This window comes from Lontra canadensis, unplaced genomic scaffold (genome assembly GCF_010015895.1).
Source record: "Lontra canadensis isolate GAN:19392208 unplaced genomic scaffold, GSC_riverotter_1.0 scaffold10, whole genome shotgun sequence".
In the NCBI taxonomy this organism is placed as follows: Eukaryota; Metazoa; Chordata; class Mammalia; order Carnivora; family Mustelidae; genus Lontra; species Lontra canadensis.
In genome coordinates, this window is record NW_022631004.1 from 5,275,753 (window position 1) to 5,302,979 (window position 27,227).

The following is a 27,227-nucleotide window of genomic DNA, read 5'->3' on the forward strand; positions in this document are numbered from 1 at the left end:
GGAATGGGTATCACTGCCAGGATGCTTTAAGGGATAGGACAGTGGGCGCTGCACCGTGCCATTCAGAAAGGCTGAGAAGCCAGGTGCCAAGTCTTCAGACAAGATCCCTCATTAGCTCCTAGGATCCTTTTTTCTCTAGGGCAGGATTGCAACACAAGCAGAAAGTGGATGACAGAGACAGAAACAGGGAATCTTCGAGAAGCCCAGAGCCCAGTCCACATCACAGCAAAACAAACAAACAAACAAACAAACAAAATCCCAGGAGCTAGAGTGTCACGGGCTGACTTTCATCCCCCTAAAATTCCTATGTTAAAGCCCCAACCCCAGGACTACAGAATGTACCCCTATGTGGAGATAAGGTCTTTAAAGAGGTAATTAAGTCAAAATGTAGCAACTGGGCTGGGACCCCAATCCCATATGATAGTGCTCTTATATTAAAAAGAGGAAGAGACACCAGAGTTCACTTGCACTGTTGGATGACCACGTGAAGGGGCCAGAAAAGGATGAGAGATGCTAGACAAGGAGAGAAGCCTCTGAAGAAGCCAAATCTGCCAAACACCTTGAGCTTGGCCTTCCAGACTCAAGACTGTGAGAAAAGAATGACTGTTTTCTCAGCCCCTGAGCCAGGCCAGACCTGAAGATGGATGGAAAGGATGATAGATTGCGTGTGTCCAAGTTGCTCTCACTCTTCCGTTAGCAGCAAAGCAACAATCGAAGAGTGCAGAGGTCACCCCCTTAAATACATGTGCTGGGGTGGAAATCTGGCTCATCCCTGATTCCTGGGTGTCCATTGGTCTTGCTGGGTCAAAGAGCTCATGGCACAGGCTCCCTGCCTTTTAAACCATTAGACCAGCAGCAGGGTCACCTCTGCCCCCTGTGTGTCCCGGCTCCCACAGAAACTAGGTCCTATTCTGCTGAGGCTACAAACCTCCAAGCTGCATTTTTAAAAAAATACTCAATAGGCCCATCTGGCTGTGGTCCACCAACAGTTCACAGCTGCCAGACAGAAACATGGTCTCCAGCCAGAATCCCCAGATTCTCGCACACTATCCCGTTGTCTCAGGTGGAGATGGTGAACAGCTCCTGGAGGTGAAAGTCTCGATAATGGGAGGTGCCCCAAAGCAGCTTCCCTGCCCTCTCCTGCTCCCATCACCAACTCAGGGTCGGGATTATGTACCCAGCCTCTCAGAAAGGGGACAGATGACATTTCCAGAGCTGGTTGCCCAGGATTTTACATGCGTTATCTCATTTAATCTTCACAAACCCTACAGGAGGAAGAATATCACACAATCACCCCATATTACAGATAAAGAAACTGAGGTTCTAGGACATCAAACCACTTCCTCAAAATCACAGAGGAAGCACATGCATTTAGAGCCCAAGGCTGCCTGACACAAAAGCCCAGACTCTTCCTACAGCACCCTGGGTTATTCACCCCCTTGAATTACCCAGAGCCACCTCGGCGCATCCTCCTATCCTCTAACGCCCTCCTGTGCGACCCAGTGTTAGACGGTGAGGGCCCTGGGTTTATTTTAGGCTGTCTTTGCCATCATTCCAATTTCCCAGCTCTGTTTTTGTTTTTGTTTTTGTTTTTGTTTGGTTTGTTTATTTGTTTTTTGTTTTTGTTTTTGTTTTTTTTGTTTTCCCAGCTCTGTTTTATCCTTCCTCTCACACCCTGCCTGCAGTTCACCAGGAAATCCTGAGGGCGCCTGCTTCAACAACTCATCGGGAAGCTCAATCTTGCCATGTCCCCCACCTGGCCGGTGCCACTAACCTCCTTGCACTTCCGTACTTCCTGGATTCCTGCCATAGGACTCCACGCCCCACCACAGCTGCAGGTCAATCTAAAACCTAAGTTGTACATGCCACGCTGTGCTCCAGATGCTGCCATAGCTCCCCAGTTGACTCAGGGTAAAAGCAAAGTCTCCAAACAGTCCTCCAGGTCTGAGGTGGTCTGTTCTATGTCTCTCTCCAAAATTATCTCTTACTCTCTCTCTCCTTTTCTTGGCTCTGGCCACACAGGTCTCTTTGCTGCTTCTCAACAGACTTCTTGCTTCCTGCCTGTGCCCAGCCTGTCCGTCTCTCAGATGTCCCCTGGGTGCATGTCACCTTCTCCCTGAGGCCTCCCTTCCCTTCCTTTCTGAATTCCACAGTCTTCCCCTACCCTACACTTCAATCCCACTCTCCCTACTCTTGCCTTTTTCACTATAATCTCCTAATGCATTCTATAGCTTACCCATTCGTTGTGATTTATTGTCTGGCTACCTCCTTGAGAATGAAATCTCCCTATGAACAAGGACCTTTGTCTGGTTTTGTCACTGATATATCGCAAGGGCCCAGAACAGTGCCTGGCACACAGTAGGTTTTCACTCCATATTGGCTGAAGGAATGGAACGAAAGAATAAATAAAAAGCTGACAGGATCCTAAAGATTCTGTGCTCATCTCTCCCTGGGCCTGTCTGGGAATGGCTGCCATCCACCATCCCCAACACCCATGTCTAGAGCAGGATGCTATTTGACTTCAGCTCTTCTGTGCCTCTCCTTCGATTCCTCTGAGAGAAAACCTCTGTTCTCTGTATGTGTCTCTGAGCTATTCCAGCCCTGCAGCTCTGTTATAAACGCAAAACATTTCACCCTCCCATAAGCGCAGCTCTTGGTTCTTTCCCTTCTACACAGAGTGGACTTGAGGCATCTGAAACTCCAACCAGGGGGTGACAGAGAGCACAGCACCAGTCCCAGTGTGCACTAATGAGGGGACTCCCTCCTCTCCCCGTCACTCTTTTCTTTAGTCAGAAGTGGCTAATGGCAAAGATCATTAGACTAACACAGGCTTAAAACTGAATGTGGGTTAATGTTCATAACAAGAGGAATAATTAGTTTCTCCACAGACATTTACACTTAATTTCTAAATCTTATAATTTACTATATTTTGTCTTGTTTAGGGCCCTTAGTAAATTGTTTGCTTTTAACAAGATGTTGACTCTCACAAATCTTGTATTTCATACTTGAGAAGTCAAAGCAACACCTTTGATCAAAGTGGAATGTTTTAATTAAATAACCATAAAATTTCCCTCAAGGAAACAAGTACACCCAAACGCACAGTTAGCAGATTTTCTGTTGTTCTTCTCAATTCTTGACATCGGCCCAGTCTGGTCTGCAGTAAAGTAGATATCCTGCAGTAAAGTAGATATCCTAAGCCCCGGGCTACTTTCTTCACTGTGGGAACTGGGGCGTTGATTGCCAAGCCTAGGTCATCATCCGGTCGCCTTGGGAGCTCCCCATAAATGAGGACACCCTGGAAGCTCTAATCCAGGATGCAAGTGATGATGTCTGGAATCTGGTCCCTAGAAAGGTTCCCTGGATGCTAATGGTGGAAACAAAATGTGGGCACTAGTGCCCTGGTGACTTGCTCCCGGGAGACTGAGCAAGGTGTTTTGCACATGGTAGTGTTCACTCCAAATTATGCATTGACTTGGAGAGAAACAAGAAAACTGAACATTACTGACAGTGGTGAAGGATTGGATATGGAAGCTCCAGAACCATGAGGACTTTATCTGTCATGTTCTTAATTGGCTCTCCAGGTGTTGGCATAGTATCAGGGACACAGTGAATGAAAAATCAGTTGAATAAATGAAACTATTCCTGCTGATCACTTTATATACAGCTTTCACTTAACTACTTTTTTAAAAAAGATTTTTTTCTATTTATTTGAGAGAGACAGAAAAACAGCCTGATGCAGGATTCGATCCCAGGACCCTGGAATCATGACCTGAGCCAAAGGCAGACACTCAATCCACTGAGTCACCCAGGTGCCCCTCTTTTAACTACTCCTTATAAAAACCAGGTGAGGTGGGTACAATCAGCACTATGTTACAGATGGGAAAAGTGACATTCTGGGAAGTGAAGGAAGTTGCTCAAATTGCCAAGAAGTACCTAAGAAAAGACTGGAATTCAAGTTTGCTTAGCTCCGAAGATCTGGCCTACTGCACACATACCGTGGCAGGGTGGCTAAGTAGGGAGGTCCCAATGGGTTCAGACTATGCCGCTTACTGCCTTCTCCAACCCTTCTTGCATCAGTAACTAAAGACCTCCACCCTGAAGGTCTTCCTCCATTCATCTCCTCCAAGGCCCATCATGACCCCATCCCCATCAGAAGGTAGGTTCTGGGATATGTCACATTGCCTTGAGTTAGGATTCTATTATACCCCACATAGCCCCAACCATCCACATGTTTACAGAGCTGGACTCTCCTTGCATGTCTCTTTTCTTCCCAATCCCCAACTTCTTCCTGGCCTGTTCTTGGAATTCTTATCTTCTTTAGATGGGGGTCCTGACAACATGTCCAGCCCTTACTAAATCCCTTTTCCCAATTCTCCAGCTGGCATCCCTGCACTTTTCTCCCCACCTTCTCCCAATCAGATTCCACAGATGGTCAAGGCCTCCTTGTATTTCCCTTGGCTTATTGTCCCAGATGCCTAACTGGTCTCCTGGCTCCAAGAATTGTTCCATTTTCCAGATACTTCTTAACATGATCAATGGAAGTGCACATTAAGCCACATCACTGTTTTGTTTAAAACCTTTGAAGGGGTCCCCTCACCTACTAATTAGAGTCCCAGCTCCTTGCAAGGGCACATTCGCCTTTCTGTAGCCTGGTCCCTCCCTCTCTCTGGACTTATTTCTTGCAGCTCTAGTCACAGGGAATAAGACGTGCTATCTCCACATGTCTCTGATGTTCTCACTCTTCCCTCTGCCTAGACTCTTCTCCCCACCATTTAAAAAATATAATCCCATTTGACTCATCCTCCCAACTTCAGCTCACTTTCTAGAGAGTCTTTCCTCAGTTCCCATCAAGGGTGAGACACCTCTTATCATAGCAACCTCAGCAGATTATGTTGAAGTCATCTCATAAGTTCCCCAAGATGGGGGAATGGGGAGTTTTGTTCATCACTGAGCCTATCACCAAGTCTAGCGCATCATTGGTAATCAAAAAGTATGTATGACTTCAAGCTGTATTACAAAGCTGTCATCATCAAGACAGCATGGTACTGGCACAAAAACAGATCAATGGAACAGAATAGAGAGCCCAGAAATAGACCCTCAACTCTATGGTAAACTAATCTTTGACAAAGCAGGAAAGAATGTCCAATGGAAAAAAGACAGCCTCTTCAATAAATTGCATTGGGAAAATTGGACAGCCACATGCAGAAAAATGAAATTGGATCATCTCCTTACACCACACATGAAAATAGACTCAAAATGGATGAAGGACCTCAAAGTGAGAAAGGAATCCATCAAAATCCTTGAGGAGAACACAGGCAGCAACCTCTTTGACCTCAGCCACAGCAACATCTTCCTAGGAACATCGCCAAAGGCAAGGGAAGCAAGGGCAAAAATGAACTATTGGGATTTTATCAAGATCAAAAGCTTTTGCACAGCAAAGGAAACACTTAACAAAACCAAAAGACAACTGGCAGAATGGGAGAAGAGATTTGAAAATGACATATCAGATAAAGGACTAGTATCCAAAATCTATAAAGAACTTAGCAAACTCAACACCCAAAGAACAAATAATCCAATCAAGAAATGGGCAGAAGACATGAACAGACATTTCTGCAAAGAAGACATCCAGGTGGCCAACAGACACATGAAAAAGTGTTCCATATCACTCGGCATCAGGGAAATACAAATCAAAACCACAATGAGATATCACCTCACACCAGTCAGAATGGCTAAAATTAACAAGTCAGGAAATGACAGACACTAGCGAGGATGCGGAGAAAGGAGAAACTTCCTACACTGTTGGTGGGAATGCAAGCTGTGCAACCACTCTGGAAAACAGCATGGAGGTTCCTCAAAATGTTGAAAATAGAACTACCCTATGACCCAGCAATTGCACTACTGGGTATTTACCCTAAAGATACAAACGTAGTGATCCGAAGGGGCACGTGCTCCCAAATGTTTATAGCAGCAATGTCTACAATAGCCAAGCTATGGAAAGAACCTAGATGTCCATCAACAGATGAATGGATAAAGAAGATGTGGTATATATACACAATGGAATACTATGCAGCCATCAAAAGAAATGAAATCTTGCCATTTGTGATGACGTGGATGGAACTAGAGGGTATCATGCTTAGCGAAATAAGTCAATCGGAGAAAGACAACTATCATATGATCTCCCTAATATGAGGGAGAGGAGATGCAACATGGGGGGTTAGGGGGGTAGGAGAAGAGTAAATGAAACAAGATGGGATTGGGAGAGAGACAAACCCTAAGTGACTCTTAATCTCACAAAACAAACTGAGGGTTGATGGGGGGAGGGGGGTTGGGGGGGTGGGATTATGGACATTAGGGAGGGTATGTGCTATGGTGAGTGCTGTAAAGTGTGTAAACGTGGCGATTCACAGACCTGTACCCCTGGGGATAAAAATATATTATATGTTTATAAAAAATAAAATTAAAAAAATTAAAAAAAAAAAGTATGTATGGACCTGTGCACCGAAATCTGATGGGAACTCCCACAATACTAGGGAACACAGCCTTGCCTGCTACCTGCCTGACTAGTAGGATTCTAGCTTTCTGGACATGCCTGGCCATCAGTTACCAGCTCAGTCTATTGGGGTGTTAAAGCAAATCTGGAGCTAGCGCCTCTTGCACATAAACACACAGACCATAGGCTTTCTCTCTCTGGCAGTTTCATGGGACAGAGTCCCACCTACTCCCAGCCTTCTCTACTTATCAGTTCCTGCCCACAAACCAAGCCCAGCATGACTCTGAGCCACACCCTTTGCACAGGCCAGGCAAATGGTACCCATAGCCTGAGTCACATCTGTAGTGAATGAGTGTCACTGCTCTCAAAGGACCCAGAAGGTAGTGCTGGTGGATCAGCATACTTTGTACATGAACAACTTTAAAACAGATTCTTGGAACACTGAAAAAATAAAATTAAATTTAAAAAAATAAATAAATAAAAAGTTCTATCCTAAGAGGGGGTCACGAGCTTCATTCCCATAGATGGGTAACAGCACATTAATATGACACTTTGCTGGGTAAGTATATCCCAATTTTCTTGCATTGCATCACAGGAATGCAACCTCCAAATGCACCTTTGAGACACTCAGCCTTTCCCAACCCTGCCACTCTTGTGCCACGATCCTGAACAGGAAGCATGGTGGTGACAGAGCATTTCCTCTCCCACACCAACATCTCAGAACCATAAAGGCACATTGTATTTTCAAGCTTTGTCTGATCCTATTTCTTTGTAAATTGGATTAAGCTCTTTACTGTGTATTACTGATATTAAAAAAAAAAAAAAGAGTGAATTCACATCTTGCAAACACAGCAAAAAGGAACTGCTCCCATGGCAAGGAATTTATTGGCCAGCATCCATGGGAACCCAATTTTAACTTTTGAGCCCAGTCAGCAGGCAAACGTGCTGGCTGATGGCAGGGTCAGCCCCAGGCAACGCTGGAGCTGGATGATGTGAGCTGTCAGAGGCCCAGGTCTCCCTCCTTCCCTCCCTTGCCTCCCCACCTTCTTTCAGTGCTCCTTCAACCCAAATGCCCCACCCTCCTCATCCTTCTAGGTCTCTTCTGGCTCCTAGAGAAAAGAGCCTCTCCCTGTGTTCCCATGAAGGTTAGGTACAGAGGTGCCACGACCTGGGGCAAAATGATTTATCAGGTGTTATACCAGAATAACAGCAATTCCAGGTACATGAATCATCTCTATGCTTTGCAAAGCCCTCTTGTCTTCATGACATTGGAATTCTATAAGGGTTGAGCCCCACCCTCTATGCTCTCAGAGTCTCTGCATTGTACAAGAAGATCCTAGTGGTAAAGAGTGAAAACACGAAGGATGAAGACATAAAAGTCAAAATATCCAGGCTTCAGGGGAGCAGAGATCTGGGGGAGGGAGGACCCCTAGAGAAGAGTCAGGAGTAGTTTTCTGCATTCCTCAGATTGCTGAAGGCGGTGGCTGCAAATCTGGCCCTTTTGAGAATTTTAAATGATTGGGATACAAAAGGTGGAAAGAACATGGGCTTCCTTGGTCTGACATTCCCATAATTTAACTGTCCATATGAGGAGAATGATCAAATAGTGCACATTGATTATGAGAATAGGTAGATCTGTATGTACTGATAGAGAGAATCCTCCATCAGAAGAAGCAAGTCACTGTGTAACATAGATGGTATAGTAAGATCCCATGAACACACACGCACATGTACACACGCTTGTTAACCATGTCTATATTACAATCTGTACATGATGATGCATGGAGAAGGTCACATTGGATTTATCCCAAACTATCACCAGTGGTCATAGATGGAGAAGGGAGTAAGGTTATGGGAATCAGGGGTTAAGGGGAATTCTCATTGTTTATCCTCCTTATTTCTGTATTATTTGACTTGGGGTTTAGGAGGAACAGGCACTGATTTTATCTTTTTTTTTTTCCTCAGAAGCAAAGATATTCCCACATCAAGAGGAATTAAACTGGTCCCCAAGCAGTCAGGTGTTCAAGCATGGCAATTTTGATTACATGATCATTCATGCTCTAGATCAGTGTCCCCAGGAAAATGGCCATAAAGGAGACCCAGACAAGCTGAGCACCAGTCTGTAACCTACACCCCTCCACTGTGTGCAGTAATCTTCTAGCTCCAAATCTGGATAGAAATTTCCAGCTAAGCACCAAGAACTTGCTTGCACGACATCTGACTGGAATGCCAGACTCCAACTGTTCCTCCTAATAGAATTCACCTTGAGAGTCAAGGAATGAAAATATTTTGCCCATCTTGCCGTGGCACCTGGGTAAACACACACACATATGCAGTTACCTGACTAATGATCTCACTTTAAGATTGTCTTTTCAAGGAGCACGGGAGGAAGGTTATCACAAAAACCGTGCCCCACTTAGGAAAATGCTGTCGAGTTTTAATCAAACACGCAGAAAATGCCAATTTTAGCTTGTAGGTGTCTATTTCCTCTCTATATCAAGTGCAGGTGAAAATTTTGGTTGACGGCCCTCAAGAGTGTGCCTGTCAATCTTGCCGCCTACATTACATCTCCACCTCGGCTCTCCCTGCCATGCTGTCTCCAGGAGAAGCCTGAAGCTTCAACTGCTCTGTGAAGGGTATCGGACCTCAGCTTTGACAGGGCCAGAATCCCCTCACCGGTGGCCCCAGTTCCGTTCCTGGAGGAGGGAACACATGGCTCTCCAGTGCTCAGCGGTAACAGGACCCAAATCCCTCAGTGTGAAATGATGTCTGAAAAGGTCATACTTCTTTCCTGAAACCCAGTGCATGCTACCTATTGTTTCCCCTACCGGTTCTGAGTAGCCACGGGCCGGAAACGTGTTGTTAAAGTCTTCGTGTGAAAGCCTTGTCCTGGACAGCCCGGAGCCCAGTGGAAAGGATCATTGCAAAGGGAAAACCCAAGGGAGGTGGAAGGAGGGGACTGCCCTGGCTGCAGGCAATTCAGGGGGTGAACTCTCTATAGGGATTTTACAAAGAAGGATAGAACCAACTAAAAGCTGGTCTTCTTTGTTTTACTCTCATGTAGCTAGCAATTCCAAACAGTGTCAGGGACAAACCACTCCTCCCTTCCAGGCTGGACTGCTCTCGTGTCCCATGGTGCAAAAATGCCGGGAGCCTCACAGCACACTGTGGTCAGGAATTCAAGGTCGAGGGGCACCTGGGTGGCTCAGTTGGTTAAGCAACCAACTCTTGATTTCGCCTCAGGTCATGATCTCGGGGTCGTGAGATCGCACCCCAGCCAGGCTCCACGCCCATCAGGGACTCTGCTTGAGATTCTCTCTCTTCTTCTCCCTCTACTCCTTCCCCGACTCTCTCTCTTACTCATTCTCTTTCAAATAAATAAAATCTTAAAAGAAAAAAACAAAAAAGAAAAACTCAAGGTCTGAAGTTCGAAACCCTGGTTAGAATCTCAAGCCTCCCATTATAGGCTCTAAAACCTGTCAAAGTACTTGACATCTCTAATCCTCAGTTTTCTCTACTGTGGAACGTTAATATGAGATGAGATAACATGAAAGGCGCATACTTCATAGGATTGTTGTGAAGATATGAGAGAAACTGTGAAACCTGGACGAATTGTAAGGGGACATGAGAATGTCTTGTTGTTCATTAAAATTAAGTTTGTGCTGGAGGCTCCTCAAATATGCCCAGTAGAGTCATTTTCCCTGCTTTACCTACGCTGTCCTCTATGCCTGCCCTCTTCTGTACCTGTCCCTGTCAACCGCTCATTCCTCCTTATGTCTGCAATCTGTATCTTTCACACCACCCCAGCTGCCATTTCAAAATAAAGCCACACTTCCTTTTTAATTCCAAATCAACTTGGCCGGAGTCCCTACCTAATGAGGTATGCTAGGAGATCTGTCTTTTCCCAGATCTTCCCTCTCAAGGATCCCAAGGGAACACTACACAGCCTCATGAATCAGCTTCCCTTGCCACTTACCCGCTGTCACACCCACCAGAAGCTCAGACACCTTGTCAAGGCTGGTCTCTGCCACCATGGGCCAGGGTCCGTCCCCCGGTCCTGCGGGGAGGTGAAGTTTGGGTATGGCTGAGACAGCACCAGCAACCCCTCACAGATGCAACCCCCTGCGGAGGACTTCTCTGTGTCCCACCAGAGAGGGGGAGGGGGAAGGGGGACTCAGCACCCACAGCTAAACTGCCTGCCACTGGAGGGCACAGCTCTTAGCACTCCTTCTTCCGGGCGACAGTCATTATCATTTTCTAAGACCAGCCCATAGTACCAGGTGCAGGAGTCTGAGGGGTTCCAGAATCACTGCCTTCCCATGACCCAGGCCTTGGGGCTGAATCCAGGTCATTAGTCCAGAACCCCTCCCTAATGTTGAATTCATGATCCACGTCAGTCAGTGGCTCTGTGCAAAATTAGAAAATGATCCTGTTTCCTTGGCTGGTGACCTAATGCAGCGTGCCCTGTATTGAACCTGAGCGAAAACGTGGTCAGCTCGCAGCATGCCTCAGGTGCACTATGCAGGCTGGGTTTGATCCAGCTGGCACCAGGACATCAAGCCCCTGGGCAGCTCGTATGCTGGGAATTTTCACCACACCCCGGGATATCACTGGTGGTTTGGCCAGGAATCTGGCAAAGCTTGAGGGTATTAACCAGCCTCTGCCTCTCTTCAGAGTCACTGAAGAAAATGAAATCTGACTCTGGCTAACCCACATTTGACTATTAGAGGACAAAAAGTCAGAACTTGTCCTTTAGAACTATCTTAAGTTGTTAGATTTACTTTTCCAAAGGGGTGCTCCTTGTAACTAGACTTAGGTAAGAAAATCTTTTTTTATCATTGCTGTGGGCAGAATTGTGTCTGTTCAAAAATTCATGTGTACCTCAGACTATAACTGTATTTAGAGATAGAGTCTTTAAAGAGGCAATTAAGTTTCCATGAGGTCATGACGGTAGGTCCTAATCCAATATCACTGGCATCTTCTTAGGTAGAGGACAGCTGCACACACATACGAAGGGAAGACGCTGTGGAGACATGGGAAGAAGAGGCCGCCAACCAGCCAAGGAGAGAGGCCTGGAACACATGTCCCCTCACAGCCCTCAGAAGGAACCGACCCTGCCAACACCTCAGCCTTGAACTTCTAGTGTCTAGAACTTAGAGAAAATAAATTCCTGTTAGTTTAAGTCCCCCAATTTGTGGTGTTTTCCTCTGTCAGCCCTAGCAAAGACTAAAATAACCTCTCAGGTTAGGAGTGAAAGAAGAAAGGAAGGAAGAAGGAAGGAAGGGAGGAAAAGAGATAAAGAAAAAGAGAAAGAAACGAAGGAAGGAGGGAATGAAGGAAGGAAGAAAGAAAGATGGAGGGAGAGAAGGCAGGAAGGAAGACAAGAACCCATGAAGCAAGAGGGGCCCAAGACCCTCTCCTGGACCCACTTCCCTATCTTGCTGTTGTGAGCCAGGGTTAACCCAGGCCATAGTTCTGCACTTGATACTCCCCTCACCAACAACAACCACTGATAGTCTGTTTCTCCTTCTTAACTGTAGGTCTTCCTCACAGCCACAAGGAATAGGAAGCAAGCAAGCCCCAGGTAAGGTGGAGAGTGGCCCCGAGGGATGGTTCCGTGTGGTGTGATCACTTTCTTCTGTTGGTACCTAATCCCGTCAAGGTCCAATTTCTATACCTGGGCTGCCGAGGCAGCTGGAGTCCAAGAATCCAGGCTGCAAACAAATGACCAAAAAGGAGGAAAGAGCTGTCCGGAGACAGGGGATTACACGCTCCTGGACTGTTTTTAAAGATGCAACAGAAAAATGGTGAGTATCCCTGAATCAGAAAAAGCAGAAGGCTCTTCCAAGGAAGTGCAACCCAAGCAGAGAGGCGCCTGCAACCGGCCTTTCCCGACCTGACCAGACTTGTGTTTTGCAATCACCCAAAGATCGACCCAGGGAACCGGCCAGAAGGAAAAGGGGTCTTTGGGGGTGGGTGCTTTTCCAGTGCTTTTTCTGAAAAGAAACATTATAAAGCTGAACTTCTGAAATGATTTTGGGTTCACACCCACCGTCTGTGGAACAGCTTGAAGCCGACTAGATTAGCTCATTGAAACACTCGGGGATCCGCTCAGACACTGCCCACACAGAAGAGCCGGGCACCTGCCAAGCTCAGAGATCTGCTTTTTGCAAACAGCTCCTCGTGTCCCTGCTCCGGGCCCTTCGGGCTGCTCACTGCCTTCTTTCTCCTAGGTCTTGAGGCTGGCTGCCTCCATCCTTGCCCAGCCACACTGCCAAGCTGACCACTTGGCCTCTTTGGATAAGTCCTTGGAGCCCTGCGCCTAGTCTCCTTCCTCCCCTTGATTACACGTTGCTGGTATTTTTACATATCTGAGCAGGCTGCCACTCCTCCCTGGCTCACTTCCTGCCAGCTCTTCTTCTGCTCCCTCTTCTCTCCCTGAAAACCATCTCACTCAGACAGAAGGCCCTTATGTAACACACCTCCCCCATGCTCCCAGCAATGGCGCGTGGGGGCGGGGCTTCCGCATCCCCTGTGGAAGCACAGACATCTACATATTGCACTCAGGGGAGCAAACACCACGACAGGCCCCCGGTGCCCCTCCAGGGCTAGGAGATCAGGAAAGGTACGAGCTGATAGGAGTGCTCTCCAGCCTTGCACCCTGGCCACCCTGCTTCCGATACCTGGTCCAAGATTACAAGACCAATTGTCACGTAATCGCCGCTTAATCTCTTCCTAGAGATTTCAAGGGGCTCTAAATCGTTTTGGCTAATAAAAGCTAAGGAGATTTGCAAGAAACTCCAGATGCATTTGAGCACTTTGGGGGATTGCGCAACCCAAAGGCATACGAAATTTAACTCAAATAAGCATAAGGGTATGTGCGTTGGCAAAAGTAACCCAAGATGCGAGCGTACATTTGTGTGCTCCAAATTTGCAGCCGCCTCTGAGGAAGGAGACCGGGGAGTAGCTCATTCTGGATGAAGGGGCAGAGCAGCCAAAAAATGTCCCAGGGTAACTACCCCTTAGCAAGGAAAACTAGCTCCCATTTTGCATTGACTTCATCAGTGACCCAAATTGCAACTTGTGCTTGGGTGGGCTGTAGACTCCGGAATACCAGCGCCTGCCTTGGGGTACAAGAAGACAGCAAGGAGTGGTTTCCGATGGAATTGGACCCCCCACCCCCAAGCGGCAGCTGGAAGGCATGGCCGTGTTCTTGATGGGGCGTGCAAGAGTCTATGTCTGTGTTTATCAGTCATTGCTAGAGCCTAGAAGAGGCGGGCTCATCTGCATCTGCTGTTTAACCCCCAGGGCCATATTTAGATGGAGGACCACTTTCCAAATGATAGCAGGCCCGAACTCAGTGACTTCTCTTCTTTCTGATATAGAAATTACCAAAAAGCTGCATTTTAATGTGTCATATACACATACACAAGCTCAAAAATGGTTTAGTTCCCAGGGTGAGGGGGACTATATACAGATACATATATACATGAACAATATATATACATATGTGTTTGTATACACACACACACACACACACACATATACACACACCTGTTAATTCTGATTCCTGAGGTTTGTCTTCATCTGGCCCAAGAAACCCAGTGGACAGGTAAGCACCTTTGCTGGCACTTTAAAGACACCAGCCTTCATAGGCCAGGTGAAGGCTGGCACAAGTCTGCCAATCACACCTTCGTCCTAGCCCCCTGACCTTCCCCCAGAACCCCGAAGGGCAGGGGTAGAAGGCCACAAGCCCCAAGCCCTCTTGCCCTGCACTGGAAAAGCACCCACCCCCAAAGACCCCTTTTCCTTCTCGCCGGTTCCCTGGGTCGATCTTTGGGTGATTGCAAAACACAAGTCTGGTCAGGTCGGGAAAGGCCGGTTGCAGGCGCCTCTCTGTGCCTTCTCAGGGAGGTGCTGACATCTGGAAACAGGAGAGGGAGAGATGAACTGGTACAGCCCTCTTAGCTCATGGCGAGCAGACCTACACAGGGCCCCAACAGCTTGGTTACCTTTCCTCTCCCATCCCAACTCTGAAGAGTAGAAAAGTGGGGATTGCAAGGGAGGGTTTGGTTGGGGAGGGAAGTTTGTGCCTGGAATGTTCTCACTCCCAGAAAGTGGTGAGAGACGTTCCAGTGCCCAGCAGTCCAAAAGCCCCTAGTGCCGTGAAGAAGGAGGGGCTACATGGCCACGCCACAGGTGTACCTGCAGGGTGGGGTGGCTCCATTTGGCCTGCCCCTCTTGCCCTGGCCAGATGTCTTCATTGTCCAGCTGTCAAGCCAGACATGAGAGAGGGAACTGACAGGAGCCAACATACAAGCAGGAGAGTTTCCAGTTGTGGGAAAAGCAACCAGCAGAGAGCGTGGGCTCCTTCCCAGCCATCAGGAACGGAAGCCATCTTTGCTCTCTCATGGGCGGCATGTTGCTCTGGAAGACCCATGTTTCAAGGCCTGGTGGCTCACAACAGCCACTGCCCAATTTCTCTGCTACCCTGATGTCCCTGAACCAAGCATCTCACTCCACTGTCAGCCTCTGAAAGTCTTTTATAGCTAGGAATTCACAGAGTGGATTAATTCATTTATGCATCAAATACTTTCCCTCAACTCTGTATGAGTCACCAGAGTAGGCAGTGAGAAGAGAAAGATTTAGCAGCCAACTGGGAAAAAGAAACAAGACGCAGTTCGCAGATGTCTGCAAGAGCAATAAAGCCAATACAATGCTCGGAAGAACAATTTGTCTCGGGACCAACGAAACAGGAGATTACCTGCTTATCCCTAAGAAGGAGGATGCCAAGTGATGTCAGAAAGAAGGAATCGATCAGTTCTTCTTAGAATTTGAGGCGCACACAGATCGCGGGAGGAACCCATGCAGATGGTCCGAGGGGAGCCTGAGAATCTGAATGTCTAATGCCTTCCCCCACAATGTTGATGCAGCATCATGGTGGGTCCTCAGGTTATACTTTGAGTAGGAAGGCTCTTGGCCACACCATATGTCACTGGGCTGTGTGGTATATGAACTTTCACCACTGGCCGGTGGTATCCCAATGAAACACAGTTCAGCTCTAAGCCTGTCGGGAGGCCGAAATGACCCCCATGTAGCCAGCTTCCTACCAACCTAGTTGGATCCAGAAGCAGTGTTCAAGATAGCTGAAGAAGAGCATATTGAATACAGTGGTTTTGATTTTTTGCATTTGTTTTCTTTTTTTATTGATGTGAAATTGACATACAACATGGTATTAGTTTCAGGTGCACAGCATAATGATTTGATATTTGTATCTGTATTTGTATTTGCAAAACAATCACCACAGTACATCTCATTAATATCCGTCACCATATATAGTTAAAGATTTTTTTCTTGTGATAAGAGCTTGAAAGATTTACTCACTTTCAAATATGCAATAAAGTATTATTAACTATAGTCACCATATTGTACATTACGTCCCCATGACTTATTTATCTTGTGACTGGAAGTTTAAACCTTTTGACTCCCCACATTGCCAACCCCCAACAACCACCGATCTGTTCTCTGTATCTGTGATCTTGCTCTGGGGGTTTTATTTTTAGATTCCACGTACAAGTGAGATCATACAGTATTTGTCTTTCTCCATTTAACTTGTTTCACTTAGCATAATGCCTTCAAGGTCCACCCATGTTGTTGTAAGTGGCAAGATTGCATTATTTTTGTGGATGGATAATATTACATTGAGCATTCATATATATATATAATATTCTTTTTATCCATTGTCTGTTGATAGTTTGTTTGCATATCTTGGCTATTGTCAATAATGTTGTTATAAACATGGGGGCACATGTATCTTTTCAAGTTAGTGTTTTTGTTTTCTTCAAATAAATACCCAAAGTGGAATTACTGGACCATTTGGTGGTTCTATTTTTAATATTTTGAGGAATCTCTGTACCATTTTCCATAGCGGCTGTACCAATTTGCACTCTCCCCTATAGTGCCCAAGTGTTCCCTTTTCTCCACAGACTTGCCAACGCTTATCTCTTGTCTTTCTGATACTAGCCTTTCTGACAGGTGTGAGGTGATGTCTCTTTGTGGACTTGATTTGCATTTCCCTGATGCTGAGTGATATTGAACATCTTTTCATGTACCTGTTGGCCATCTGGATATCTACTTTGGGAAAATGTCTATATCAGATCCTCTGCCCAGTTTTTAATCAGATTGTTTTTTGCTATTGAGTTGTGAGTTCTTTACATATTTTGGATGTTAACCCTTTGTCGGATATATATATTTGTAAATATATTCTCCCATTCAGTAGGTTGCCTTTTCATTTTGCTGATGGCTCTTCTTGCTATGTAGAAGCTTTTAGTTTGATGTGGTCCCACTTGGGGTTTGTTGCTTTCATGCTGAATACTTTTTTAAGAATTCTACCTAAATATTGCTTTTTCTCATAAGTTGTTCTAATTTCTTATTACTAGATGGCTATAAACTCAAGATGGTGCTCCCCCATAAACAATTGGAAGTCTGCTAGGTTGCCACAAGAACATGGGGCCATCTGTCATAGCAGACACCAACCTCCTCCTAAAAAGCTGGGGAGTCTAGAAAGGATGTGGTCTCAAGTAAGAAGAACAAGGGTGTGGGTAAGATGATGAGGGAGGAAAGGACTTTCCGGATGAAAAGAAGAGCTGTATAAAGTCCCTAAAGCAGGACAAAATCAGACCTCATAGAAAACACTGTTTGCCTGACAGATGTGTGCACGGCTTGCTCCCTCATCTTCTTTTGTTCTCTGCTCAAATGTCCCCTGCTCAGGTCAGCCCCCTAGAACAGCCTCCTTCTGCACCTGCCAAGACTCACTATCCCTTTGCCTGCTTTGCCACACTCATCACTTCCACAGATGCAACCAAATGTTTGAAGGAAATACTTTATAAGCACAGAACAGCAAAGCCCCAAAGCAGGAGAAAACTGCTGCAACACAGTGCCTGAGGGCAAGCATGCCCAAAAACACCATTCAAGAGGATGCCGAGGACCACGGGGCAGGGCCTGGTAAGGACTTCCAGAATCCGTGTCCATCCACTCTGGCAACATGGCAGCTGCTGAGGCTGAGTGGCGTATAACAATGAGCCTCTATTTCTCACTGGGCAGGTGTGGGCCAGGCAGGGCAGCCCTCCACTTGTGTCATTCTGGGGCCTGGGCTCCAGCAGCAGCAGCAGCAGCTCCTGGGGTGTGTTCTTGTCCTGACAATGGCAGAGGTACAGGAGAGCAAACCCAAAGGCTCAGAGTCAGGCTCACTGCCATTCCATGGCCAGAGCTCATCTCATGGCTAAGTCAAAGTCAAGGGACCAGGTGTACCCCTGAGTCCTGGTGAGGCTGTGCCAGGGTATATGCACCACACTACACTGCAGGGTTGCAAAAATGGGACAGCAATTCATCCACCACACGCTAAGTGTGACGGGGAGACCATTAGCATGGGAGTGACAAGACAGATGTACATTGTTTGATGTTCTCTCTGGCTACTGCATGAACAACAGACCAACCCTGGGGAGAAAAGGTGGAGGTGGAGAGACCCTGCCGAACACATCCAACACATCCACAGGCTCACTGAGGGTTTGCTGTGTACCTGGCAGCTAGGAGAACACAAAAGCAGCAGAACACTTAGACCCTGCCTCAGGGACCCCTGCGTGAAGCTCTGCCCCCCGCCCCCACTTTGCCAGCCTTCAGGAAAGGGAGGGCATGTTTGCTTCTTAATCCCACGGTACTCTGAGCACTAGTCTAAACCCACAAGATGGAAGGCAGAGAAAAGAAGCCAGAGCCTCCAGAGCCACCAGTGAAAGGGGGCTGCTGAAGGCCACTGTGAAGGTCACAGGAGTGGAAATGGCCCCTTGGACCTGATGCGACCAGAAGAATCCCTGACAGTACTGAATGCATGCGCGATGTTCAGAATGAAGGCTGGAAGGAATGTGGGCCTCGTTTTAGCTGTAAAAATAAGGCAGCAGGATGGTGAGTCCAAAGAAGCTGGCTGGCTTCACACCCTCCAGAAAGAAATGGAAGGGCTTCCCATCTCATCCCATCCCACTTAAACCCTGTGTGTGTCATGTCTCAGATCTCCTGAGAGAGATGGCAAAATGAGATGCTCTGCAAAAGCAGCCTTTGGGAAAGCAGGCCGTTTTATAAACAGAACACACTGTAACAGGAATTTCTGTCTGTGGAGAAATGAACAAGCTGTTAGAGAACGTCAGGCAGAAACCATCAGAAATGTCAGAGAAAGGGATTCCTGAACCCGGCAGGGATGGACAGGCAGAAATTAAACTCCTGCTGGTTAGGGGAGGGTCCTCTGGATCCCAATAGCAGAATGAGACTAAGCAGCTGCCCGGCTGGACATGCAACAGTATTTATCAGATGCCCCTCACTGCAGCACCATGGAAGCTTACCAAGGGACAGCATTTAAGGCCAAAAGGGACCCCATGTCACTAAAAATGTTATAGTAACACAAATAGCAAAAAATAAACCTGTATATCCAAAAGAGATATAATCTAATAAATGAGTCACAAGTCACATAATGTCCTTCAAATGTAGTTTTTTTATCTTTAGGCTGGGGCATCTGGACCAAATTGCATTTTAACATTCCTTTCATTTCTGAAATTCTGCAATCCATTAAAGAACACCTTGCAAGAGACCCCCAAAGAATGTCAAAAACAAAACCAAGAATCTAAAGGCATCAAAGGAATGCACCAAGGGATGATAAAGAGAAATAGAAGAGAGAGTGTGTTCTTGAAATAGAGGAGAGAGTGTTGCCTTGCCCTTTACCACAGAAGATGTGTGTCCTTGAAATGGACAGGTTGGAGCATTCAGTAAAATTGTAGTGAATGCACAGAAGGTTCTAGTTCTAACTGACAAAACAAATATCAATAAATCACCCAGACTGGATGTGATCCACCTAAGAATTTCGAATAAACTCATGGGCAGGATTCATGGGCTGTCGACTGTGATGTGAGACCAGTTGTTGCAACAGCTGCTGTGTTAGATAGAGAACAGTCAGGTTGCCAATGTGAGCTTTGTTCTGAGTTTCCAGAGGGGATCCTGGGAAATTGCCCCCTGGTTGTTTCTCCCTTCCATACTAGCCGCACTGGTAGAGTCATCACATAAAGTACAGAATTACAGGAAGCTCAAATCAGCTCAATCCATAAAGGCAGAGGCAGAATTGGTTCTACACAGAGGAACCAGGTCTGATTAACAGAGCTCTTTGATGGCCCATGGAGAGAGGGGAGAATCATCTTTTAGACTTTGGAATTGCCTTTGGCAAGAGTCCATAGCAAAAACTTACTGTGGGCAAGTAAAGAATGATTGAGTCACCATAGGATTAAGGGACTATTGGGAATGAATGAAGAACTGAATTCCAATATAGGAGAAGTGAATGGGGAAAAAAAATAGAGCTTTTCTGTCTGCAAAAAAAAAATAAATAAAATAAGAGTTCTCAGAGATCAAGAGGGGCTGATCTCAGTGAGTAATTTTATAAAGAGATTTGAAGAACTAGGTACATAGTGAGACTTTCATGGTTATAGATGAACCCAAGGCATTCCGAGAAACGAAATGGCAGGTCAATAGGTTAGAAACTTGTTGAGGCTAAGTAGAAAGGGGTACAAGAATTTCAGAGCAGGTAAGTTCAAGTTAAAGCACCTTAAGAATGAAGAGTTGTGGAACAATAGCCTAGGAACTATCCATAAAGCCAAAAGGAGACCTTGGGAGTTGCTTCCTTCAGAACATAAAGCCTAATACCAGACAATGTCATCAAAGACAACAAAATACCAGACACTTCATAAACACGTATTAAAACAATGAAAAAAGGAATCATCAGAAAGGCATAAAACAGAAAAAATGTCTGAACCTAAACAAAACTGTTTGTAACAGATTGTTAAAATGGGACTCTTCATTTTAACTGAAGCACAAAAACAGTGCATGTTACATTCCAAAGAAAGACCATTATTTTTTTTTCAGGACTTATAAAAAGGAGATGACTGACAATCTCAAAAAGATACATACTGAATGATTCCATGAGATAAAATAATTATAGAGAACAGACCAGTGGTTTCCAGGATAGGGATAAGCAAAGGGAGTGTGCTATAAAGGGGTAGGCTTGTGGTGACAGTACAGTTCTGTGGGATCATGGTGGTAAAATTGCATAAGGCTGCACACTCCCTCCCCCCCACACACACAGCTGAGTACACACACAACTCATGAAATTTGAATAAACTCTGTAGATTATACCAGTGTTAATGTCCTGGTTTTGATATTGCTTTATGGTTATAGGAGATGCTCACACTGAAGTAAAGGTTACATGGGATCTTCCTACACATTTCTTGGCAACTTCCTGTGAACCTTCCTGTGAACCTTGGAGAAGTCAGGAAAGAAACTAGAGGTTGAGAGAACATTTTCAGAGAATGCTCTAGGTGTATGATGATTCCAATCCTCTCCCTGGAGGTAGGATTGTGATGCCAGACACTTGCATTAAAATTAATGAAGAGCCTTCAATATGAGGACCCTGAGAGCATGATGAGTGTGCCCTGCAATTGTGGGACACATTCAACTGTGACTGACTCCCACCTGAGAAATTTCAAGAGCAAACTTGGCCAGCTACCAACACACAGCCAAAGAGGGGAGGCTGTGTTGGGGGGTCTGCTCTCACAGAATTTGTCAGTGCAAAAGATGTATGACTGCTTTCCATGAGCCAGATACAGAGCAAGCATAGTCTTATCCTAGAGGGCTGCCTCGAGAGATGAACAGATAACATCAGAGATAAGCCAGAGATAATGCCAAATGTCAGGAAGCAGAGAAGGAGTACCCAAGAAACTGGAGAAGAGTGTGCTGCCCATGTCAGTGAACTACCGAGGTCTCCAGCAATAGGAATGTCAAAACACAAAAACAAGAGTTATGGATGAGAACAGGACTCAGCTTTAAATGCTTCCGAGGCCCAGAGAGAGCAACACTGACTCACAATAGCATCAGGTAAGAAAACACTTCTCTAACCAGTTATTTCTTCTCCCTCCACTGCCCTGCCCAGAAGGGATCAGAAATCACAGTTAACAAGATGGAGGAGGGAGATGGAAAAGCACAAGGTCAAGAAAGAACACATCCCCTTTCCCTGATGCCAGCTTCCACCTGCAAGAGGTCACAGTTAGGAAAAGACGAGAAAACTTAATATTGAACCAAGTTCAAAGTGTTACCTGTTACATAGGAGTGGACTTTAAATTATTGATTGGAGGATCTTGTATTACCTGGTGACCAGAAAACCTGCCTTAGTTTCCAACTGGTTGCAAGAGTAAAACTAAGCCTACACAACAGATTTAAAGGAACAGTGGGAGGCAAAGCATTGGTTCATGATTATAGGCCATGGTCTTGTTCAATGTAATGGTTACATAAAGTGGATACCGAGGGAAGGCTAGTTTATCAAGCAAAATATCAGAGATCTGGAGAAGGCCAATGAAAAGACCAAGGGCACAGTGCAGGGGCGGGGGAGTTTGGGCACACAAGAAGAAATTCTAAAAGATTATGATTTCAAGATGAAGGCAAAGGTTGAACTGGAAATTTTATTGAAATCAATAAAATCATAAATGATATGGCTAAAGTCAATAAATACTTTGCCAGCCCCCAGGATGGCACCACTCAAGGCAAGAGACAGGAAAAGCAAGGACAAATGCTCTTAAGGAAGACACTCCCTCTCAAGAAATGGCATAGGCTAAAATATCCATAAATGGTGTCTTTAAACTTAAATTGACTTGAATTTGAAGAATAAGTATATCTCATATGGCACCTTTCTGGAGAGGGAAGAATCTGAATTTACATTAATAAGATGAAAAATCCTGAAATGCAACCAGAAGTCCCCAGACTAGAATGATATTTAGTGTGTGTCTGTAATTCATTATAACTTTCTAAAATATATGCCAGGCAACACTTTGGGGGAGCAGGAGGTTTCTATTACTACCGTTAGATCAACGGATTAATTAATAACTTGCAGTGTTGATACCTACCATATTGATAAGAAAATGTCCTTTGGGAATAAATGAAACATTACTAATGGGAGTCTCCAACATTGTTCCTCTAATAATGCAACCCAGATGATTTTTCATCTCCTCTGAAGAGGCCATATGAGACTCTGAAAGGTGTTGGATCAGTGGTTCTCCACCAGAGTGCACACCCATCATCCTCTCTCAAGGTCTTTACAGGTGCTGTTCCCTATGCCCGGAACACTCTTCCCACCCCTGTCACAGCAATCAGGGCTTTACTCAGAGAGAACTTCCCTTTTTGCCTTATTTAAATTACCACCCTTGCCCATCATTACTTAAAATTTTAATATTTATTTTTTGTTTACTTACTGTAAGCCAGTCTCCCTACCTGAAAGCCCCGTGAGAACGACCTAGCCACTGCTGTTTCCCCACAGCCTAGGACGGTGCCTGGCACATAAGGCTTCCAGTTTCTCACCTAGCATCCCTGCTTCCCTTCCTCCTTATTACAGAGTCACCGTATTGTCCAGCAGTTGTGCCCAGGTCTATGACTATATCCACAACTTCCCTTGTCAGTAGTAGTGGTCAAAGAGGTCATGGGGTGAGACATCTTGGAAAACACACTGAAGGAGGCTCACTCTTTAAAGAAGTCATGCCTTTTGCCTGTCCTCCTTCCCACTGCTTAGAAAGTGATAGCTGGAGCTTCAACAGCCACTGTGTGTCCATGAGGTAAACTTAACCTATAAGCAGGATTCGAGTCTTCGATATCAGGTCTAGACTGCCTACCTCTGGACTTCCTTCACATGAGAGAAAAATAAACCTTGACTTTAAGCTGCATGATTAGTGTTCTTTTTCATTGCAGCCAAACCTAATTCTGATATGAGTACCTAGCAAATCCTGTCAGAAAAATATGCGTGTGTTGTTCTTTTAAACTTTTAACTTCTAAAAACTTTTTAAAAACATAACTTGCATTAAAACATAACTTGAATCTCTGAGCAGTTCTGGAGCATGAACTGGGTGAATGGGGTCATCATGCTAGTGTGCAAACCACTGGGTAGATGATTCTTCCATGAAGCTGGATCTACACAGAACAGAGCAAGTAAGAGTTCTGGAATCCTGGCTGTCACTTATCTGTTCCACCGGAAACAACTTGCTTCACCTCCTTAACTCCCTAAGTTCTGCCATCAGTAAATCAAGTCAACATTGTAAGCAAATGCTTCATAAATATTGATAGTTGTTGTTATGATAGGAGTTGTAAGATAAACTAGGATATTTTAGGAAAATGCCATGCCTTTGCCCACCCACCTGGCTATGTCTGAGACAATGCCAGGAAACCCCTGTGGTCAATCTAATCCATCATGACAATTTTCATGGAGGACAAGAAGCTATTAAAGAGAACTCTTTGGAATGCAAGTTACAGAGACCCACTGGGTCTAGCTAAGTTTGAAATTAGCTAGAAATGTCGCTGGGTCATGGAAACAACTGAAGCATTTTTTGTTTGTTTTCTGCTTGTTTCTCCTCCATTCTTCTCTTCCTCTCTGTAATCTTGCTCCCTCTGTTTTTCTGCTTCACATGGTAGAAAAACGTGACTACAGAGAATCCTCTAAGTTCACGTGTTGCTGATCCCACCATCTAGGAGGAAACTCGGTTATCCAAATCTGAGTTTCCAGGAAAAGACTCTGATTGGCTTGGCGATACAGCTACCCTGGCCTCATGAACTAAGGTATACACTGGATGAACATGGCAAGTCCTAACATAACAACACGGATAGAGATGAAAATGATGCCCAGACCTTGGGGAGGGGGGTCGAGGAGGCAGGAACTGGACAGAAAGAGGCACTGATTAAAAGAGCTAAAGTCAGGTTTTCTTGGGGGGACCAGAGAATCTGAGCCAGAGCCAGTAAAGAATTACAGGTGGTGAGATGCTAACTCTTCGAAAAGCTGGCCCAACGAAACCAATTCAGTCAAATTTGGGATGGATAACTGTGTATAACTGAGAGTGACCTGAATGAAGGCACCCTGGCCATGGCATCAGCAACTCAAAGAGAAGGGACTTGCAATAGAGTAGAAAGCTTGCAGTGGACAAATGCTGAGTGTGATAAACATCCAGGTATGGTTTCCCTCAAAGACCAAACGCTCATGATGGACCGAACATAAGAAAAAAGAATGTCTCTGATCAGCCGCCTTTAACCTATTTTCTCTTTGGAAATAAAGACTATTTATAGATTTCTCATCCTCTTTCTGCAGAGGCTGCTTTGAAGATGTTGTGCGGGCAGTCTCCAGGTGGTTCTTCAGCTGCAGCTCTCATTGGGCACATCTCCTGCCCCCCTGGAGGGCCTCCTGGGATCCAGAACCTTATCCCCTCCCCTCTCTAGTCCCACTAGGCAAAGCTCAGGAGACTGGAGAACCTTCAGGCTCTGGGGTTGTATGGACCTGGCCTTGTATTCTGGCTCTAACCCTTCGGCCTTGCAGGCCCAGGGAAATTTTCAGAATTGTTGAGTATCTGCTTCCTCTCCTGCAGAACTGAGATAACCTCCTGCAGATTTCTGTGTGGGTTAGAGAGACCAGAGGAAGGCCTGGTACCAAGCCCAGCACAAAGTAGCATCTCAGATAAATGGCATTGAGAGTTGTTGTGACTATAGTTGAAAGACACAGTACATCAGCCTTTCAAGATCTTCTGCTGCTCTACTTCTTAAGGTTTTTTTCACAGGTATTACTAATGGCCCTTCCTTTGCTGTCTCAGAGGAAAGACACGCAAACATCTACAGCTGACTTTCTCCAACTGGGCTGCTCATGGCTCAGACATCTGGCAAGCCTGTGAAACTCAGGAGTCCAGGGTCCCACCCCAGATCTCAGACACGTGGGGCTCAGAACTCTGCATTTTAATGAGTTTTCTAGCTGAGTCGCACCCTTGAACTCACAAAAACTTCTGATCAATATACAAGGGGTCTTAAAATTCACCGGAGACATTTTTTGAAGGCAGAGTCAAAGATATGGGGCAGTGGTGCTATTAGCTGGTGAGCAGTGTCTTACTTACAACAGCTAGAAGACATGGCCATTCTCCCAGCTCCTAGTACTGGTGGGAGTGATGACCATTCTCACAATCCCAGAAAAAGATCCTCTCCTGCCCAGGAAGGTGCCCAAATAGCCCGGAGCCAATCCCAGGTCCGCCGAAATGTCAGGATTTCCCAAAATTTTGCAAACTCTCTGAAATCAGAAATAGCTTTCTTTTTCTTAACCAAGTGCAAAGTGTACATTACAACAGCAAATTCTTATCCATAAGAGAATGAAGACCAAAACTCGCTGAAACAGAGTCCGTTTCTAAGTGATAGATAAAAAAACTTTCTAGAAGTAGGTGACGAAGTACCACCAGACTGTACCTACCCAAAAGGCAAAATGCCTGTAGGTGTCATGACTTAAGTCTGGTTACTACTCAGGAAGCACAGTAGTTTTTAGTATTTTGTAGAGTTCTCTTTCTTTCTGTCTTTTTTACATTATTTCCATTCACCAAAGTAAATAAATAAATAAATAAAAATACCATCTGCGTTGTGGTCTAAATATCGGGAAGAACATGTCATCTGAAGGCCAGTCGCAACTAGTGTTCTTGTGTGTACCCAATTTCTGTGCATACCCTTAAGCATTGATCCCCATTTGCTATAGCTCTTGCTTCTTATTAATGGGGAGCAAGAAGCAACTTTCTCCTCCAGACTTCTGTTTAGATGCCCTTATCCAATGAATGCAAACATACTCAACACAAGAGGGTCTCCGTGGTCTGACACACTGGGAATTAAGGGCCCTATTCTCTAAAAGGGCCAAGTTCACATCTAATGGAAATTTAAAAATCAAAACATTTCTTTTTTTGGCATATCCATTGCTATTTGCCAAGGTAACTCTGTAAACGATTAACCTTTACATTGTTCCCTAATGGCTGGTATGACATTATGAGGGAGGCCCAGGACTTCTAGGATGTGAAACAGCATGAAGAGGACCCCCAGTTGGTACATTTGGTACCAAGGCAATAATACCTTGCCAGATATCATTCTAAGTCCCTTGTGGAGTGATTCCAGAGTCATTGCTCTTTAATCAACCCTTCTTTGGTTTCTTCTTTGCCTCTAAAAAGGAAGAAAAAATGAATTTTGTTAGATAGTAGGGTATCTATGCCTACATCTTGGTAACGGGGCTGATTACGTTCAGAGTTTTCAGTCTCTCACACTATTATGAGAAGAAGAAAGATTATTTTATCCCAGCTTTTTGTTCCCACACATGTATATACCTGATGACAAAGGGGACCAGGTGGGTCGGATGGATAATTCATTCAATATTCATCCATTCACCAGAAGTCCACACAGCACCCACTCTGAGATAGGCTCTGTGCCAGGCACAAGGGTTAGGGTGGAGTAGTGAACAAGGCCCAGTTTCTACCCTCAAGGAGCTCGAAAGCTCACAGGGGACAGGCCAACTATCACAATGAAGCATAAGTAGAGAGAGTAGAGAGGTCAAGCTGCCATGAGGAGTAAAGGAAAGGAACAGCAAACACTCCCTGGGGCAGCTCAGAGGATCAGTCAACTGATGAATACAGAACTCCAGACTCTATGGCAGGTTTTACGGAAGATCCATAGGGTTATCTTTAGTCAGAAGAGGGCATCATTATCATATTTGTTCGAGTGGCAAGGGAAGAAATAGTTGCCTGTTGCTCCTAGAAGCCCTACCTCCTTGCTGGATATTATAAGAAAGTCCAGCTTATATCGTGGAGATCTTTACTTCCTGACATGGAAAATCATA